The following is a 21,366-nucleotide window of genomic DNA, read 5'->3' as shown; positions in this document are numbered from 1 at the left end:
GATGAAGAGGAATTGGAGTCTGTCACAACAACTGAGGGTGTGGAAAATGGCAGTGGGAGTGAATATGAGCCATGCTCATCTGAGAGTGATGAGTCTGCTCATGAATTTCAGGACCCTGATGCAATTCTCCCTTGTGTAAATAGGAAATCCAAAATGTATATTGGCGTGCCAGATGAGTGGTTTCCTCATGCAATGTCTTTGATAATGAAATGCACTAAACTTGGCCAGAGAGACATTGTATTTACTCTCATGAAAATCAAGGTAAATGATTCTTTTGAAAGGCTCGCGGATCAATTTTGCATATCATGTGGCCATGCATGTAAAATTTTTAACAGAACTGTGCCAATCCTGGCACACACATTGAAGGAACTGATCTATTGCCTTATAGGGTGACTATAAAAAGGCAGCTTCCCATACCTTTCATTGTACTATGGAGATGAAATCATCAGGTAACTTACCGAAGTGCCTTCGTTCCTCTAACTTCCGGAATTCTGAAGCAGTCATTACCCTTCAAATACTCCGCCACCATAAATACATCTACTTTTGGTAGATTATTTGTATTTCCTTTATCAAAATTTACCTCTAATACCATGTTTTCGACAATTTTCCCAGTCGCAATGAGGCCTCATACCGGTAACTACGGGCAAGTGACGTCACCAACCGTATCTTCTCCCGCTGATTTCCTTGGCATTTTAGCGATTTTATTATTCATTTAATAATATATTTCTCCATTTTACTGCATTGAAACCTATGTTTTCTTCATCTACTTCCTTTCCTCTATACGATGAAGAAATATTTAAGCCCAAAAAATTTTTATGCAAACACCCCATTGTGATCGTATCACGAGGAACGCGTGATGGGTGCGATGAAGCCTCTGACTCAGACGGAAGCGCGACGAAAAAAAATATTCTAGATATTTCATTCGTACTATGTGCCGAATCAATAACCAATCATTCGGTATGCCTGCTTCTTAGGAGCCAACAATACTGAAGTGTAATTTCGTGATAGTTATGGTAGTGGAAGCGAGGGAGAGAAAAATACGGAATTACAATCATTATCACGGAAAAGAAATTAACCTTTGCAAAATTCCATTCAATTTGTTGATAATAATTTACTAATAATAATTTATTCTACCCAACATATTTCACTGCACTGCAGTATCGTAGTGACTGGACGCATAATTACCGCATTTAGGAGGGATGTACACAAGTAGGAGAAAGGGGCCAGTATGACTATTTTAGAACATATATTTATTGTGACATGATGGCCTGATGAAGACAATCGTCGAAGGACAAGTGGAAGGCAAGAACGGAAAAGGAGGACCTCGAACAAAATACATGGAACAAGTGAAGAAGGATGTGAAAGAGAAGAAATACGTAGATGTAAAAAGATTAGCTGATAGGAGAACTGAGTGGAGAGCTGCGTCAAACCAATCCTAAGATTGTTGACCAGTGATGATGATGATATTTATTCTTTCGGCCTTAAGATTTCATTCGCCCTTTGAGGTGACCACGTTTTCCCTCCATTTCCCACCCCTTTGACCTTCCAGCGGTCATCCAAAACAAACCCTCCTAGGAACGGTAATTATGTATTCAGCCCAGCTTATTCTGCAGCACAGTGAAGCATGTTGTGTAAAATAAAACATTAATATATTTCGTGGAATTTTGTGGAGTTTCATTACTTTTCTGTTATAATTATGTGTAGCTACGTCAACGCGCCAAGGGTCGCAAATAAACGATCTACTTATAAGTTTTCCTAAATATTGCAATATTGAAAGTAGTCAAGATGGCAAAGCACTATCTGCTGTTCAACTAAAGCGCGTTTTCATTTTCCCTTACATTGCTGCAAATTCGATCTCCTTACAATATTTATTATTTTTTTCGTCATTAAGAACATAAAGGACAACTTAAACTCGAAGTGCATGTGTATGATTTTAGGGTAGTTATACATTTATATTTCAAATGGTACATATTTGTGAAATTGTTGGACTTTGATTTTGTTTCGTTTTTACGCCAGTCCTTCTCCTCTGTCAAAAGGGTCCACTGAGGCTTGCAAAATAACGCGTTCGTTTCCTACTAAGGGTACTACTATTAAGGTAGTGAGAGCATCTCCATCAAAGTTACAAGAATTTGATGAAACTTTGTTCACATATTATTGGAAAGACGCACTTTAAAATGATCTAAAGAAAAAGGGATTCTCAAGTGCTATTTTTGAGATATTTGAATGTAAAATTAGGATATTTAATAATATTTCTTGAAGTTTTAGGTCAATGTAAAACAAGTTATAGCCAACGTTTCGATTTATTTAAAATCATCCTCGGGGCTATGAAAGAGAAAACATATATTATTCTATTCTGTTCTTATATATATGTGTATATATATGTGTATACTTTAAATTATATTACTGTATAAAAAACGCGATCGTAACATTTTTATGTAAAAATATTGTATATCGTTTTCATCTTTGTATTTTATATTGTTCATGTTTTCTCTTTCTTAGCCCTGAGGATGATTTTACATAAATCGAAACGTTGGCTATATCTTGTTTTACATTGACCTAAAACTCCAAAAAATATTATTAAATGTATTAAACAAGGTCAAGAATAGAAGAGGGAAAAAAATAATAATTATTATAAAATAAGGATAATGTAACATGGGCTCTTTTGGATAAATACGTTTTTTTCGAGCTAGCGAAGCTATTTGTAACAAGAAGTTGTTGAGACGGCCCTCTTTAGAAGCAAAACTTTGTGACAAATCTAAATATGTACGGGAAAGTATAAGTCCATGATAAAATGAGAAATATATTTTTGAAAAACTGCCTGAATCTGGCAAAGCGGCTGCGGGAATCTCTGGCACCAACATCGGAAAACGAAAACAACTATACCGACTTCGCCTGACTTGCACAAGTATATTTAGTTTCCCGACTTTTTCAGACGTCTTATATATCTTTTATTATGAATAAATATATTTATTTAGGATTCAACACTTGTATTATTTAGTCAATTGTGTCGTCTACAGTTCAGTGTGCAAAAGTAGGAAGAATTGTTGTAACAAGTCAAAGTGACTACTGTAAATACCTGTTAAATATCATTTTTGACGTTTGCATTGTGCTGAGGTACAAAAGTGCACCCATACTTCATTCCTAATTGTGTTTTCTTTTGTTTAAATTTTTTTACTACTCTTTCGCGTGAATAATAGGTTGACCGAGTAGGTAGTACATCACATGACTTCAGCCGAGACCTTAACCTAACTACTCCCATTACAATTATTCCCATTTGACTGGAGAAAGTCGTTGAATCAATATTTCATTCTCTTTTTTCTCTTCAAATATGAGTCTTTTGTTTTTGTTGGCCATTCCGTGGTTTCTTGGCAAGTATTGGATTCGTTGGAAGTCAGCCATGCCCTTGGGCTGAATGAATGACATCGTTCTTTTTTCCATTTTGCCGTAGATCGATCCAGAAATTAGAATTTCAGTGTAGTCATCATAGGGAAGTATGTCCATCTTTACATTCAAGATGTCCAAATTTTCATTTTTCCCTAGAATCATTGAAGAGTAGTTGTATTATAAGGATACGTTCCCCAAACTATAGCGAAACCTTCTTCGATGCAAAAAAATATATTTCAGGAGTGACCTTCTTCAATTCAACTTGTGGACTAGGATTAATTATAACAAGTTCTTTGTTGCCAGTTTGAAAAATACTTGAAATATTTATCCATACGATTTTTTTACTATGTATGTCAAACCTGTCCATAATATTCTCACCGAAATTGTTGGCTTCTCAAAATATTCCGCTCTTCATAATAGTGATAACCTCCAGAAAGCTGTCGTTAATTTGAAATTAAAATGAAAACGCGCAACATTTAGAACTCAACCTGTATTATACCTTGATTAAAACCCTGTTAGACATTGTCCAGCTAATGTCAAGTGCTAAGTGCCTGTACTACGTATCTGTGTCTGAGGGAAAAGAGGTATTCCTAAAATAGAGCTAGTATTTGGTGTTGAGGAAAACGAATACAGCAGTAAGGAGGGCATCAGGAAGAGAATTGCGTTAGCTAAGGAAGCGTTTATGAACAGGAAGGACCTTATGAGAAGATCTCTATGATAGAGTTTAAAGAAAAGGTTAGTGAAGAGTTTGATTTGGGGTGTAGAACTTTACGGGGCGGAAGACTGGAGGCCTCCGAAATGTGAGTGTGGAGAGCAGCTTTAAGATGAGAAACGGAGGAGACAGAATGTATGGATGGAGGGATTAGCTACTGAGCGGGGAGGGGATGTTGAAAACAGTGTAATAGAGGAAAGAATGTTGGGTAGACGAGGGAGAGGAAGGAAGAGAATAGGATTTAATTATAGAAATAAATTAGATGGGAGAATAGGATTGATTGATTTGATGAAATGATAAAGTACCCTCATCAGCAACAATCTTATCAATCCTTAATACTTGTTTCTCGCAGCTCTCAACCCAGCTCTCCGATCGGCCGATCTTTTAACACCTTCATGATTCCTCTGCTTCACATTCTTCATCGCCTGTGGTCATCCGTGGCCTACCCCTGCCGATCCACCCTACCTTAACCAGCAGAATACCTTCCATAATAATTAGGTCTTGGAAACACTTCCCTGTCTCCCCTGAATTCCGCTCTGGCGCCACTGCATCTCCCCGCCCGTGTCTTCCCCCCCGTTGTGACTTCGCTCCTGAATCCACTGTCCTTCGTGTTATCGCGTTTCTTTTGTTACCGCGCCACTCCACATCCCCTGGCTCCGTATCAATCGTCACAATGGCAGCCAATCCCCTCGAGTTTCCGCTAACCTTTCGTTTTTGTCTCACCGTGTGATAATTGCATGCTGAAAATAATTAAATATGCGAAAGGAACACACAATTACGCCAAGGTTGGATGAAATCCTTCAACAGTTGCGGGAGAACTATTTACTCCGGGCGTCTAGAGCGAGAGAGCTGTATGTTTTTCAAGTGATGGGACACGAACGAATGACGGAGGGGAAAAAGTTTAGTCGTGATTCGTTGAAGATTTTTTTACGTGTCCTAAATGAAGGTTTGGGGAGCTGGTTAGATAGTGGTCAGAACACTTGGCTGCTGTAAATAATTCTGGAAGTGTGAGGGAAAGGAACGAAATATGCGAACCTCTGCCCTGGCTGTGTGGAATTAACTCTGCTATGGCTTATTTCGGTTCTATCTCTACCCCCACCTATCCAAGCAAACCTTCATGCTGTAATGCCGAGGGAGAGAGTGAACCAAAGGTACTAATGGGAGTAATAGATGAACGTAATGTTTTCTCAGTCCTTGGTTGATTAAATATTTTATTAAATCTCCAACTATTAATTTTCATTCATTAGATTCGCTCTGTTAAAGTTCACCGTTGACAACTCGTATGACTTAAAAGGTGCTGGTTATGTGAGATAAGTTACTATCGGTTAGAAAGCAATTATAAATGTATATCTATTCAAATTCATCCAGGAGGTATTGAACTATAGTTGACTTGATCCTCCTGCGACCAGCCATCTTCAACCTCATATTCCTTTCTCGGGATACGTTACAAAAAAAACGATAACTATAAAATAATAGAATATCAATTGAAAATCTTTGTTGCATAATAATTTATTTTATAGCTTCGATTCGTTAATTGATCACAGCTTATGGCTGTTACTTCAGGAAACCTGATCTAAGCACATATTTTTTTAACATTTTGAGGATATGAGCGCGGTACGGGATTTAATTCAACAGCTTTGTGTCTTCAATGTGACATGGTGTGGTGCAAGCAAAGTGGCGTGCGTGTCGCTGAAACCTCAACCCCTGCTAAATACCCTTGGGGAAGGCCTGCAGACTGCATAGTCTCATTTCAGGAGATTGGGATTTGTTTCGATGATTCGGCGTTGCATTCTCCTGTTGTCTTTCGCCCTGAATGCTCTCGCAGTTTACGGTGTAGGTGGCGCCTCGCGGACGAGATCCAAGGGAACTTGGTACCGTAAACGTGAAAATTGGTGTATTTTCATTTCGTGGTCGTCTGAGACGGGCGGCGGCGAGGCGGTGCGTTGGATCAATAGACTGAGGCTGTCTGGAACAACGGAAGAAAGAGATTCCGTGGTGCATCGTCAGTCAATGCACTTTCACGCGCAAGGTCACGATTCCTACTCAAGTCTGTCTCTCTCTCTGAAAATACGAAAGTAAATTCGTAATATCAGTACCATTTTTTGGTCTCGATAATATTGCTCATGGAATCAACGACGCAATTATAATTGATCTAAATACTATATTTATCTAAGAGAATAAAAACATATAATAAGAATATATAATTATTAAAATCATTGCAATTGAAATTGAAGACTACTTTTTAAATTCCCCGTAGGGTGATAAAAGTAATATGTCCAAACTTAAGTGTAAAACGGAAATAGCCCAGATAGCATATCTTACTAAACAGAGGGAAGCATTTAAAACTCGTGATTATGGAAAAAAAGCCACAATTTCAGTGTTAACTGTTTACTGTAGAGAAACAAAAGCCTTAAAAATTCCAGTTGAACTACTACTTGAAGGGATTAATGACCGATAAGGAAAGATCCCAGTGTCACCATGACAACAATAGGGTAGTTTCCTTCATCAAAGAAAACGAAGGCATTGATTGCGATTCGTTACTCACCATTAGTGTATTCATAGTATACAAATGAATTTTTTATGAATGAATGAATGAAAGTTTTATAATTCCCAGTTTAGACGAATGGCAACGGTCAATTTTAACCGCATCTGAAAAAGGCCAGATTGGCGCCCATGCGATGCCACTCCACGTGACGTCACAGGGACCTAGTTTCTATACGAGTACATAGGAGTTGTACATCGTTGGAGATTACCAATGCATGCATGAGGCGCAGAGCTCAGGGAAGCATGTCTTAATAATCACCTATTAAAACTGCCTATGGTCGGAAAGTTTCCTTCGTTTGATAGGGTATTAATTCATTATTTGAGCCAAGCGCTACCTGCCAGCAGGGTACTCTGCTACCTGCTAGCAGCCTGCATCGCAGCAACGCTCATAGCCTCGTCCCAAGATCACCTCACACGGCGATAGCGGGAACCAGAATGACGTCACACGGGGCTTTCCCAGCATTCATACTGTGCCGCCGCGTTTTCGCGCGCTTGAAATTTTTCACTTTTCATTTAATCGCAAAAAATAGATATCGTTATTTAAAAATCTATAAGTGTGAAATTCGTACTCCAGGAGTAATAATCTTTTGATTTTGGCAATAAAAATAATAGGAAACCCTCAATTTGCTTTTCCCTCCCTTTCTATTTCGCTCTGTTCCTTCCTCTTTCCTCTCCGCCGCTTTCCCGCGCGGCTCCGTTTTAAATGTGGTTTCTGAATGCGGTGCAGTCGGGAGTCGCACCGCATTGGGCAGAGGAGCACAAGTGGATGGGCATGTTCAGGTTGGGGGGGGGGGGGGGGACAGCGAGGGAGGAGAAATGGGAGGAGACGCCATTTTTTAGACCGGAGAGAGAGAGATGACACGCGCACTTTGGAAGAGCGGAGAGAAAGACAAGAATGGAGGAAATATGAACAAGGGGTTTGATGGGAATAGGGGAGGGGCATTGTTGCGGAGTGGAGGACGTGCGCTGATAAGGGAGGGCGCCCCCGAGGCGGCGACGGCGAGAGATACGGCAAAGGAGAGGAGAGGGCCCTCTTCAGCAAATGCGTTGGCTCAGGGAAGAGACGGAGATGAGAAATATAGGGGTGAAGTATACGCAAATCAAACGAGACTCGTTCGCCAAAAGTTTGGTTGTAGCGGATGCGGATTATAATGTGGAAATCCTAAGAAGAGTAGGAGATAAGACAAATAAACGTAATTAATAAAAAAATCACGTGGTCACTGAGAGTCTGGGATTTCAATGATATTTGTACCGTCTGCTACGAACACTCTTGAATAATGTACAATGCCTGCTCCGAGTTTCAATAACTGCTTAAAATATTGTTACTTTTTTCCATCAAGCCCCTCATAAATAAAACATAACTAGCTGACCCGGCGAACTTCGTACCGCCTAACAATCAATGAACCTACAGTTTAGTTACACCATTGATAAATCAAGAGCGGCTGTATCGTTTTTAAACATGTTTAATTTATTATAATAAAATAAGGATACTAATTCAATAAAACTTAGTAAATGAGTATCAAAATTGTTTGTCAGAAAGACATTTACTTTATTGAATCTACATAGGGTGGATAGGAGCACCTTTACGCGGATTTTTTTTCAATGAGTTTTCTTACGTTTTAGGTTAAGAAATTTTGGGCATTGTGGTTTTATAAAGCAGTTAATGAAATAAAAATTATACGGATTCAATTGTTGGCTGTTTGTTTTATTAACCGTAAAAAAATGTGTTTAGGTCCAAGTCCGTTGCGTAAACTTGGCCCGTTCACGGGGCAGATCAACACAACGCCAGACCGACGCTAGACTGATGACTCAAAATCGTGTAAGAAAAGCCCCTATGAAGCAGCATTCGTATCAAATGACTTAAGGCGCTCCAGTTATAGTATCTCTGTTTGGAAAAAAATGCACTGCGTAAACGTGCTGCATGAGTAAACGCACCACGATGTGCCCTACACATTCGGGTTTAATGTCTTGCGTCAAGCACCTTCTGATAAACAACAGTTTTTGTTTTGTTATCAGGAGCAGGATAAAGCGGTTGAAGATAAATAAATATAGCAAAGTGAAGCAGTGACGCAGCGAGGGGGGTTTTTGGGGGTTAAAACCCCCCCAAGAGCTCAGAGAACTTTTTTATAAAAACTTTTGTTGCTAATATTAGGGGGACGGATGAGTAACAAACAAAACATATTAAACTATTCACACAGTCGCATAACCCACTACTTTGAACCATTTATCTTAAAAAATGTCTGGGGGAGGGCCCCCACACCTCTCGCTTACCTTGGCGAGTTTTCTATACCCTACAGACCCGTAGTATTAGCTGCGCCTAAAACCTCCTATCCTTAATTCCTAGCTGTGCTCTTGAAGGGAAGGAAGAAATACAGCGGATGGTTTATCGACTCATTAACATACCACGTTTAATTGACCATGAGAAAATCATGGGTTTTCATTAGCACATGAGCAGAAACATCACAATAACTGGAAGACTGACCATGCGATTTGTTAATCGTTATCACGAATGCAACACGAATGGGAAATTGAATACGTTTAAGCTCAAAAGGGCATATAAGTTGGGATCATGGAATCTTCGTATTGAGAACCTCATCTTTGAGTTTTCCTTTGAGTAAGTCGCGTGAATCACATTCTTTGTCAATTTTTTAAAATCACAAAACGCGTTCCGTTGGATAGTTATGGTTGGTTTAGTTTTCGAAAGTTCATTAACACAGAGCCTACCTTTAGCTGTAAATCGTGCCGTGGTAAGCCAGGTACGTCCAAGGACTTTAAGGGCCGTATTTTTAAACAATACTCTTATCGCCGGAGTGGGATGAGAAAGAGTTGTATCTCCACCTACTATTCGCAGTCAAGAACGTTCCTACAGCAACACCAAACTCTTCCTCTTCGAAGTAGTGGGTGTTGAGTTGATCGCTGAAATTCTCATATCTACGTCATGCTTTGTGTGACGTTTGCTGCCCACAGTTCATTGCGGCAAGAACGCATCAACAAAAAGAAGATCGCTTTTATTAATAAAACTGGAGGACAACAAGATGGACAGGCTTACAAGGGAAGAGACGAAGTTGTTGATTGGCGTCATAACTAGCGTCTGGAGGTGTTGGAAAGCAAGAAGACGGATGCATTATGGAAGGCGAAGAAGGCGAGAGCCTAGTTGAATGTGCAGGACGAATTTAATTCGAACGAATTTGTTCGGAAGGTAAGTATGTTTGTTTGGAAGTATGATGGTGATAAATGCATTGTCTGATAGTTGAAAAGATTTTTGTTTCAATGAACAATTAATTATGAAAAATGGTTGCTGACTGATCGCTAACTATTTATCAAAGTCATAATTTTAAAACTATCTATAAATTCGGAGACATTTTCATGAAGAGCCATTCTGCGATTGCGACTATCCATGCTCGGCAGTTCGCGAGACAACTTGCTCATTTGCAACAAAAATCTAACATAACTCGTGTAAGTCTGTTGGTAACATCGACGTAGCTCATTCTAGGTTCGTAGCTAGTTCATTGGTTTTGGGGTTTAAAAACCGGTGAAAAGCTATAACTTTTTTTTAAATTCTTTGCTGAAATCCTCATAAAGTGCACTTTGGTGGTAGATTGCAAAAAACCTTCGTGATTATGTCGCGGCCAGAGATTTTCCACGAAACGTATTTCCCTTCATTTCCAATACAAGATTAGACGTGATTCGCGCCATGCGATACAAGTAAATCTTATTTTCCTGCGCCGAAATCAAAAGCTTCACAACAATAATTCCAAGTTAATGGAATGTTAATGGAATTATTATTGTGAAGCTTTTGGTTTCGGCTTGTAGCGGCGGGGTAGGGGTAACAATTAAAACGACTCCGCAATGGTGGCGGAGTTGCTGTAATTGTTATTTAGTGGCAAAGTAAATAAATTCGTGAATATACGTAGTGTACGTGTAGCATTATCAATTGTGGCTGTAGTGATGGATATTTATTTTTGGTTTGGTTACAAGTCCAGTGATATATTTTGTCGTAAATCTCAATGTAACGGATAATTTTTCTATCTCACAGCGTACCGCCAAGCAATTGAGGAAGAGTTGCGATAATATCAAGATGAGGAAACGGGAAGAGCTGGCGAATGAAAGGCAGGAGATGATGAAGAGTGGTGGCGGACCAATGACACCCACCAGTAAGGAAGATTTGCCACCAGAGATGGAAATAGCCTCGCCGTCCGTCTCCTACTCTCCGGCGAATGCTGGGGACTCTGATGCGTTGGCGGTCCCTAGCGTTTCCCCGGTGGGTAGGGATGGGACCTTGGATTGTTTGCTTCCTCTCAACATTTCTGAGATATCAGGCAAGTTGATTAAAAAAACGGGTATGTTCCTATCATTATTAAAGGGAATTCCTTAGTGTTGCACTGAGATTATTATCAAGTAAAATATTATCATGTTGCATCTGTCAGTCAAAAAATATAAAATGTGTACAGTACCATGATTGTGCTTAAAGGAATACAACTTCGTTAAATAGAAATTGACCTGCATCATACTAGCCTTTGTGTATTGTGTGGTTATTTTCTGTGACCTTTATAAAATGTCATTGCATATCCAATATAATCATCATGGTTGAAGTTAAGTTGAGTTACTTGATGCTATTTCCAGGAATTATGTCACATGATTTTCATTAATCAACGTTATACTTTCTTATTTTTCCTCTGAGTTAAATGACCACCATCGAGAGGAAGCATACACTCCGAGGATGCAATCTGCAGGGACTTCTTGCAGTACAAAAAGGGCATAATTAATCAGGGAAGCGGCCATTGAGAAGGAGATGGAGGCTAGGCTGGGACTCATGGCATCTTACAATGAAAAGTAGGATGCCATCCAGCGGATCCGGAAGAGGGAAGCGGAGATATCTTGTGCTATTAAGGAGCAGGAACTTGCCAATGCAAAGGCTGCTGGAAACATCATCCATATGGAGGAGGAATTTAAGAAGTGTATCCAAGGCATACAGCTTCAAACAGAGGAGGCGAAGTTGAAGCGTGTGGTATTTGTTATAATATATTTTGCTTGGTGTTGCTTGTGCTTTCATTTTAAAATTCTCCATTATCTTGATGTTTTTAAAGTCATTAGCAAATGATTATCTGACAAAGGTTATTCAGGGAAAATATATTCATTGCAATTACCTAATTTTAGGGATAATGAAAACAAAATAAATGTAGTTAGAAGTTTGATGCACGTTTCAGTTTGAGCCTCTGCAGAATAGGCAAATTAGTGATGGGAATTCAAACTTAAAATACTGGTACTAGCCTTAGGCTCAGTTTATGGAGGCTTTCAATTTTGAAACCCAGTGTGATAAAATTGAATCCATGCAATGCTCTCTGAAATGAATTATTACAAATGAAGATATTAAAAGCATGTGAATGATCATTGTGTTTGCATATGGATATTAAGGTATAATGCATGCTTTGAGAGACCTAATTATGCCTGTATTATTGCATGGAGTTTATATGTATCATATGCTTATATGCCACTTCTTTGCAAGCTTTCAGATACTCCTCTATGAATTCCTCCTCTTCCTTGACATTGGTCAGCTCCTGCTCCTGCTTCTCTCTCCTGGGCTGCTGGATACCTCGATGTCATGAAAGATGCCATAACTCTGCTGCCTGCTTCTATGCCTTAACCTGAACCATTTCCTGTGGTGATGGTGCCCTCTCTGTAACTGGAATGAGAACTTCTGCACCTGCATGGCTTTTCCCCGCCTTCTTTATTCCTGCCTTTCATAAGCCATATCCCATCTCTTCCTCATCTAATTCTGCACATCCAACTAGCAATTTTGCCTTTTTTGCATTAGATTTTGCATCGTCTTCTTGCTATCGGAAATGTGTTTTGTGATTTTAATTTCAGTGCCAGCCAACAACTTTGTTCTTCCTTAGTAAATTTCTCTTGTTTTTGTAAATGTGTTTAATTTTCATTTAATAAAGCTAAATTCAATTGAACCTGTATAATGTTATTTAGCTGCATTTCCCAATCCCTATATATGTATATCTTTCTTTCAATCTTTTCAGGTAAAATGATGACATAGGTAAAGGCAAGATGTAATGTAGTATGCATTCTTTTCATACAGTGAGTGGTCAACATCAAACGTGCAGTATGAGGTTCAAAATGAAGCAATTTTTTGGATAATTTTAACATGTTGGTGAAGGTAACACGAACTAATGGTTGGAAAAACTTTCGTTTAGCAAATTAAGTGAGTAATATTTATGTTAACGTGTAAGTTATTACTGCCTCCAGGTCAATCATTGCTGCTTTATCAATTTTATAGTTGCTTTCATGTAAAATTGTAAAAGACGTTTATTCATACCACCCATGAGTGAAAATAATTTAGTACTAATCAAGTAGTATGCTTGAACAATTCCACTAATTAGTCATTTCACTGATTACTCAAGGCATTACTGCCTTTAAAGGATCAAATTTTTTAAAAATTCCATTTTATATTTTAAGTAGTATCAGTCACATATATCAATCGTCACTGAATATGAAGGTTGATTGAGTATGTCTGCGGACTTGATTCTCCTATGTACTAGTGTTCCATTGCTGACATAGAATTCCTTATTTACATTCTTGATTACTTGCTCCATGTTGTAAGATATAAATAGCCAATTCAGAATATGAATAACAGGGGTAGGCCTTCCATTACCTTACTCTGTAATCCCTTCCTTCTATCAGCCCTTCCATCAGACAGTCATGTTTCATTATCTGGCTGATTACCACTCCATTTTTTAATTAAAAGTGATTCTGCTAAGGTTAGTTCAAATATTTATAATTTTAAAATAGAACTGTTTAATTTTATTTATTTCTTGAAATTACATTGCTAAAATCCAATTTTTTGGCATAATTATTATTATCACCCATGCATTATTAATGATTATTTATGCATACCATTGTATGTATGTCCCTACAAATATGAAATGGGTACTTTGAAAGGGCCTAACATAATGAGATAGGGTATTAAATTAGGAGAATGAAGTACCCGTGACAAGAGATAACTCTACCTATCTTCATGTTGTTAACTGTATTTATACATTGTAAGGGACATGCAAAGGAAGTGGGAGTCTTGGGCAGGAAAGGAAAATGAAGGAACTACCTATATGGATTTTCATTGGAATAATATAATTTTATTCAAGACTAAACAAGACCCATTACAATGGAACAGTACAGTATGGAGGTGTGTTTCGGAAGAGCTTTATGTATCAGTTAGAAAAATACACTAAAGGGATAAGCAGAATCCCATTTATTAAGAAGTAGAATTACTCAGCAACCACGGTTTGCCTCAGCTTGATATTTTCAAACCATAATATGCCTTGAGATGAAGCTGCCAATTTCAACATAAGATACGTTGTGATAAACTTGGTAAGTAAACATTTACATACCTTTACGTTTAATGAAAACCATATGATCTATTCCGGTTTCCGTACAATTAGCCTAACTCTCCCCCCGAACTCACAGTCGGAACATAGGTGCAGTCGATACCACCCAATACGTATACTCTAGGAAAACCTTTGTCATAAAAAGATGTCTTACATCTAGCAGTATTTTCCTCTGAAATTGGCAACTTATGTTTACATTTGTAACGAGGTATCAATGCCACCAGGTCATTACTGATGCTCTGTAACGGTTACCAAATATTTTGAACTCAATACTTTATAACACTTCCCCTCCAAATGGAAAATTTTCATTCATACAATTTCCAAACTAAGGAGAAATCATACCTTAATTATTCTCAACACCGTCCCCTGAGCAACTCCGGGTAGATCGCCACAAACGAGATTTAATACTGTGTTACATAATCAAAGCGATAATATAAATCTTGCGTAAAAATACCACATACCTGGAATGACCCGGAGGCATAAAATCTAAAGGCAATTAGCAGTTTTAACATATACGGAATCGTCAGAACACGATTGCTTAAATGTTCACTCCATTCAGAGGGTAAAATAACGTCTGTTACGGTTCATATTGTGAAGCGATACCTCTGGAGAAATTCCTTTCTGAATAGTAGTACTCAATGATATTCTACCTATCCCTTAAGTGTATTCGTCCAACATAAATATACGACTCTTTCAACACATACCTTGAAAATTCAGCATCCATTTCATAACAACGGTTGTTTACTTACAGACTTAACGCTTTTTTCGTTCTTTTTATACGTTTCCTCATAACAGGCATATATTATGAAACAAATAAATATCATCACGTTAAAAAAGCGTAATTTTTATGGAATTTTGATCGCATACTGCAAAATGTGTCCGGAAAAAAATGACAAAATCCGGAGGTTAACAACGCATTCCGCCATATTAGGCCTTGAAACAGTTCCTACAATTTAGAAGGGTGGTCTGATCCATGCTCAAAATAGTAGGGAGAAATTCGGTAAGCTTGTAGATGGAGTTGATTCTACTAAGAAGGAGGTACGTTTAAAAAACGCTTGGAGGTTGATTTCCCCCTAGTAACGCGTCACACAGGAAGAGTCGTTCCTCTAGGAACGTCTTAAAATACGGCCCTAAATATTCAGATAGATAGTTGGTGACTTCGTCTTCGCCTCGACAGGAACACGGACGTTACCGTTTGTCAACAATTGCTTAGAGATTTGTTTACAAACACGGTAGTGAAGAGCCAACTCGAGCTGGGCTTACAGTTAGCTTGAATTAAATTTTTTAAATTCAATTTCAATATTTAGAATATATTTAGAAATTAAAGTGTTATATTGCTACGAAATTCAGTTATTAAATTGGTAAAAACAAAACAAATAAGTTAATTTGTAGTATTGACCGACTTATCAATTGTTGTTGCGTTACTAACTCCTAAAAACGTGTCACTAAGAAAGAGATGAATTATTTTTTGTTGAATTATCCTTTTTTTAATGTCCTATGTGTTATCCGGGGCTGAGACGAATCCAAAGAACCTAATATCATTAAAATCGGTGCTGCCGTTCTCGAGTTATAAGTGTTCTATTCTAACTAACACGATTTTCGACTTTCTTTTATATATATAGATGTTTGTCTTTGCGTGTAGTATCACTTTCGCAAAAAATCGACGATTGCCTGCGTATGTTCGTTCGTTCGATATGAGGCACGTGCAGAATGAAATCATCTTCGGGAGGGGGGGTCTGCTTTGGAGATGTGCGGGTTGCGTATCCTGGTATTTTATTGTCAATCATCATACATTTCATGAAAATGCTGAACATTTCGAATGCACAACGGTGGGAAATTTAAATTCATCATCATTTATTGTGTACCGCTATGAAGTGCCAGAGTGTTAGTGACGCCGCGCCGCTGGGCTAGTGGTCTCCTAAACTGCTCTATCTCGGGTGGTCGCCGTAAGGGAAATATTTCGGAGGATTTGAATCCCCCGAAGCCTCTTGCTTGTCCTCACAATGCCTCTTGTTACTATATTTTCACTTTTTCCGGCTTGCAGTGTCCGACGCAAAACCCCGTAAACCGCCCCTTTCTATGGCATTTCTTTCTTTCTCCGCCTCCGTCCATAGTGCTCGCCCTCGCCACCAAATGATTTAAAATGTGTCGCTGCGCGCTCTCTTCCGTGAAAGGAAAAAGAAATGATGCGGATACACACACAGGTGGGCGGGGAGGGAGAAAGAAAATAAACGAAATTGCCATGGCAACAATGGACGAGGTGAGGGAAGGGGTCCGCGCGAAATATGTCGGACTCTCGCTTTTGTTGCTGGAAGACGTAAATTAAAAGAATATCGTCTCGAGTGGCATTTGGCGTCGCTTCCTCTGCTCGTGCGTGCTGCGAAGCGAAGGAGCGTTTTAGGGATTTGTGCAGTGTCGACCATATTTTCACCCTTTCAACCAAACCTTCCTCTCTTTCCTTCTCTTCCTTCACGATTCTCATGAAGTCCATTTCTGTGTGTAAGTATATGTCTCTCGCCGTTAGATTTATCAGAGAAAGTGATCGAAAATCGTTTAAATTCGCCTGGGCGTTGAGGAATGAGGATAAAAGAAGGCTGGAGGCGCTCGAAATGTGGGTGTGGAGAAGAATGGAGAAGGTGAAGTGGACGAAGGGGAGCAGGAACAAGGAAGTGCAGGACATGGTGGGTGAGGAGATAAGGAGACAGAGGGTATGGATGGAACGAGTACATAGCTGGGAGAGGATGTTGAAAACAGGGTTAGAGGGAAGACTGTTGGGTAAACGAGGGAGTGGATGTATTTATGGATAGAGCGAAAGGGAGAAGGCCCCATTGAGGATTGAAGAGGGAGGTTCGTGATGGAACGGCCGCTTGAATCGCTAATGCTTTATGCAAACCTGCCTCAGTAATAATGAGAATGCAGATTTGAAGATACTTAATGTTACTTTTCGCAACGTTAAATCCTCACACTCGAAAATGAGGAAGTATGAAAGTGGTCTTCCGCCCTATACCTCCCCTCAAGAGTGATGAGCCATATTTGCTCCATTTAATGAAGAAATGTATGGAAAAATTATAAGAAAATAATAAAACTTAATCATAAAAAGTAACAAATCATCACCTCATATTCGGTCATGGAAGGCGTGTAGTTAAAATTCCCAAAGATATTCATTCTGGTATGTATAATGCATTTGTCCTTTAATTATTAAGTTGCAAATGAAAGACATCTTACTACTTCTACTTTAAAAAATATTGAGTTGAAATTTCAAATATCTTGTGTGATATACCTATGGCACGATTTGGTGAAGATTCCTAATTTTAAAAAATAAGATATGGCAAAATTGATGTCTGAATTTTGAAAATTCAGCGGACTTGCAAGATCTCTTTCATTTATGATGGTACGATTTCTACTCACACACCTCACCAGAAACGACCAGTTCTACAATGGCAAGTTTTAACTGCGAACTTAAATGTGTAATGTAGGCCAGGCGGAATTAGTCGTTTCTCGGAGAAATACGGCATTAACGAACGTCGGCATTGACGGCAGCTCTCGCAACCCTAACCATGACACGTTTAGCATTTAGGGTTTGAAAATGCTTGCCCTGAAACTTCTCAGTCAGGGTTCTATTCTTTGCCTCCAACTCATGGAAATTCGTGTTTATCACCATTCCGTCCGTGATTCCGTAGCCAACGCGACCTTGTTCGCCCTAAAAGGTGTAATTTTGATTTTTCACGCGTCTTTGTTTTCGTGGTGCAAAAGGAATTTTCTTTTGGGGAAAAATTGACTTTCAAAACGATCGTTTTTTCGTCCGTTTCAGTTCGGTGCGCGGCTCTCTTGCGAATCGCCTTTTGCTGTCGACTCTTTCCTTTCGATCCATTCGCGCCCGAGCGACGGTCCTCCTTAATTTGTTCCTCTTCTTTTTCTTTTGATTGTGTTTCGTGTGTTTACCCTCTTCCTTAATCCGTGGCAGTCATTGGGCAGGAGGCGTTCGTCACACCCTTGATTCCCTCTGATTCGGCTCTGCAAGACCTTGGCATAAAGGACCGACCACTCACACTACACCCCAGTCCGTCCATAAGAAGCAGTTTTATTTATGCTGCATTTTTAAATTATTATTATTATAGTGTTCTACCGATTAAGGTAGGTTTCCATGGAGTCCTAAAGAGGTGATCTGGGAGCCTCCTTTCCTTCCAGCACTGCCTTCTTTAATTCACTGTAAGGCCTACTCTCTTTCAATCTATCTAAAAATCCTATTCTTTTCCTTCCCCTCCCTCGTTTACCTAACATTCTACCCTCCAACACCATTTTCAGCATCCCCTCACCACTAAGCACTAACTCCATCCATACCTTCTGTCTCCTGCGTATCTCATCTAAAAGCTGCCTCTCCTCGCCAACCATATACAGCACTTCGTCGTTCCTTTTCCTCTCCGTCCATTTCACCCTCTCCATTCTTCTCCATACCCACATCTCGAATGCCTCCAAACTTCTCTCGTCTTCCTTCCTCAGTGTCCACGTTTCCGCACCGTATAGAGCTACACTCCAGATCAAACTCTTCACCAACCTTTTCTTCAAACTCTTACGCAACGATCCTCTCAGAAGCTCCTTCCTGTTCATGAACGCCTCCTTCGCTAATGCAATTCTCTTCCTGATGTCCTTACTACTGTATCCGTTTTCCTCTAACGTACTGCCTAAATAGTTGAATTGCTCAACCTGCTCAAGTTTTTCACCACCCACCTTTATCTTGAGTCTCACATTCCTCGCTCGTGATGCTTTGCAAAACCGCATAACCTTAGTTTTCTTGTGATTAATCCTCATCCCATACTCCTCGCAACGTTCGTATAACGCATCCACTAGAGCCTGAAGCCCCCTCGCTGACTGGCTGATCAACGCCTGGTCATCCGCGAATCTCACTGATTTTAACATCATTCCTCCCACTTTTATCCCAGCTTCTAACTCATCCCACGCTTCCCTTATCATCTCTTCAGCGTACACGTTAAAGAGCAGCGGCGAAAGAGGACAGCCTTGCCTAACACCTCGGCCAATGCTTGCCCACCCAGATTCTCCGTCCGCTATCCTCACTTGCGCAGTCTGGGCCATATACAGATTACGAATCAGTCGTCTATCTCTCCAATCTACACCCAATCTCTGGAGAATATCCATTAACTTCACCCAGTTCACCCTATCAAACGCTTTTTCAAAATCAACGAAACACGCATATACGTCCTGGTCATATTCTAGCCTCCTCTCCAGGAGGGACCTCATTATTGCTATTGCATCACGAGTTGACTTCCCTTTTGTGAAACCAAACTGATCTTCGCCCAAATATTCGTTTGCCCTCGCCTCCATTCGTCTGTTCAATATCCTCAGTACCACTTTCGCCGCATGCGATATTAGGCTGATATTCCTATAATCTCCGCATTCCACAGCTTTCTTCTTTTTCGGAAGCGGAATTAAAACCGTCTTCACGAAATCTTCCGGCCAACATCCCTCCTCGTAGATCCTGCGCACTAGTTCGAAAAACCTTTTCTTACCTCCCTTCCCTAGATTCTTCAGAAGCCCACACGGGATATCGTCCACGCCTACTGCTTTCCTAGCCTTCATATCACGAAGTGCTCTCTCTATTTCCGAATCTAATATCTCCGGTCCAAGATTATCCTCCTCCACTGCACTTTCCTCCTCTAGAGTCAATCTCTCTGGTCTGTTCGTTCCGTCATACAGGTCCTCCACGTATTCCTTCCACCTACCCTGTACCTCTGCTCGCTCGGTTAGCATCCTCCCATCCTTAGCCTTAATTTTAGACATGGCTTGTCCTCTTTTGCCGCCCGATAGTGACTTAACTTTGGCGTACAACGCGCCTCCTTTTCCATCCTTCTGGAACTTTTCCATTTCCTCACATTGTGTTTTCCACCAAGCCTCCCTTGCCCTCTTAGTTTCACGTCGTAATCGATTATTCAATTCCCTATACATTCTTTTGCCCTGTTCTGTGTCCACGTTCTTCCACTTCCTTCTCTCCTCCATTTCTTTTACCAATGCCTCCGTTATCCACGGCTTCTTCATCCTTCCACTGTCCACGTAGCCAATTGACTTCTCCGCCGCTTTGAGTATTCCCGTTTTAATATTATCCCATCTTTCCTCAACAGTCTTGCTGCTGTCAATGTCCCTCATACTAATGTCCACTAGTTCCTGATATTCTCTCCTCACATTCCCTTTCAGGGCTTCTACGTTCCATTTCTTCGTCTTCCTAACTCTTATAAGTCTTTTGAATCTTACGTTGCATTTCATGAGCACTAGATTGTGGCCCGAATCCGCATCCGCTGCAGGGAAGCTGCGCGAGTTTTTCACACTATTCCTAAACCTCTGTCTTACCATAATGTAGTCTATTTGATATCTCCCCGCATCCCCTGGACTTTTCCACGTGTACCTTCGCCCTTTATGATGATTGAACCACGTGTTTGTGATGAATAATTTGTTTCTCCTACAAAATTCTGTTGCTTTCTCTCCCCTGTCGTTCCGTTTTCCTAGACCAAAATCTCCTATTTCGTTTCCATCCCTGCCTTCCCCGACTGTGGCGTTCCAGTCCCCCATTACTACCAGATTTTTCTTACCCGGTGTGTCTCTAATTATTTCCTCGAGCTGTCCATACACCTCATCTACTTCTTCCTCCCTATGATTGCTAGTGGGCATGTAAACTTGGACCACCACATTTTTAAATAGTTTCCAAAAATGTACGCATCGCGACGATGAGCGATGCATTTGTTCTCAGTATTTAAAATGGAACATTTGCGTTCGCGAAGAATAGCATCACGATAAGATATCATCGCGAATAAAAATTTTGGTTAGCAACCCTAACCGCACCTTATATCCCCGTAAATTGCGGGTCGCATTGTGCAATATTCTTGTTTTGAGTCAACACCGCTGTTTATCTAGTCTGGTGGACTGGAAATGACTGAGATGGGCCGAAATATTTTTTGAAAAGTAGTGCATTGATGGAAAAATGAAATATTCTGTATGGCGAAGTTCTATCAGCCTATATGGCTCTGCTTCGCTACACGTAAAAGAAATGACATTAAAAATTGTAATAAAAATTTTGCTGTCACCGAAGGAGGATAACTACGAAGAAATCATTAATCAATGTACCTAGATCATAGAGTTTTTGATATCATTATGTATAAATTACATTTTATTTGTATCGATGAAATGTAATTTTAGTTGATTTGAAAATGTAAATACAACCGTCGCGAAAAACTTGAATTTTCCATAAATAATTTCTCAAAATCGGCATTAATGCCCCTCAAGTGATTTCATTGTTGATGTCATTAAAATTGGCCACGGTTTTATTGT

The 21,366-nt window shown here is 39.8% G+C and overlaps 1 protein-coding gene and 1 long non-coding RNA gene across 3 annotated transcripts in view; both read left to right on the top strand.

The window, feature by feature from the left end:
- LOC124158464 (partitioning defective 3 homolog) overlaps positions 1 to 21,366 on the top strand; it is a 556,537-nt gene that overhangs the window by 248,820 nt on the left and 286,351 nt on the right. The gene's annotated exons all lie outside the window — the stretch shown is intronic.
- Positions 9,591 to 12,983, top strand: LOC124158466. 2 transcript variants are annotated; one of them, XR_006864802.1, is made up of 3 exons: positions 9,591 to 9,839; positions 10,677 to 11,648; positions 12,729 to 12,983. It is a non-coding gene; the product is annotated as an uncharacterized LOC124158466 (long non-coding RNA). The 2 variants fall into 2 exon arrangements; XR_006864801.1 differs by lacking the exon at positions 12,729 to 12,983 and adding an exon at positions 12,147 to 12,600.

This window comes from Ischnura elegans, chromosome 5 (genome assembly GCF_921293095.1).
Source record: "Ischnura elegans chromosome 5, ioIscEleg1.1, whole genome shotgun sequence".
NCBI lineage: Eukaryota > Metazoa > Arthropoda > Insecta > Odonata > Coenagrionidae > Ischnura > Ischnura elegans.
This window is presented reverse-complemented; position numbering and strand designations above follow the sequence as displayed.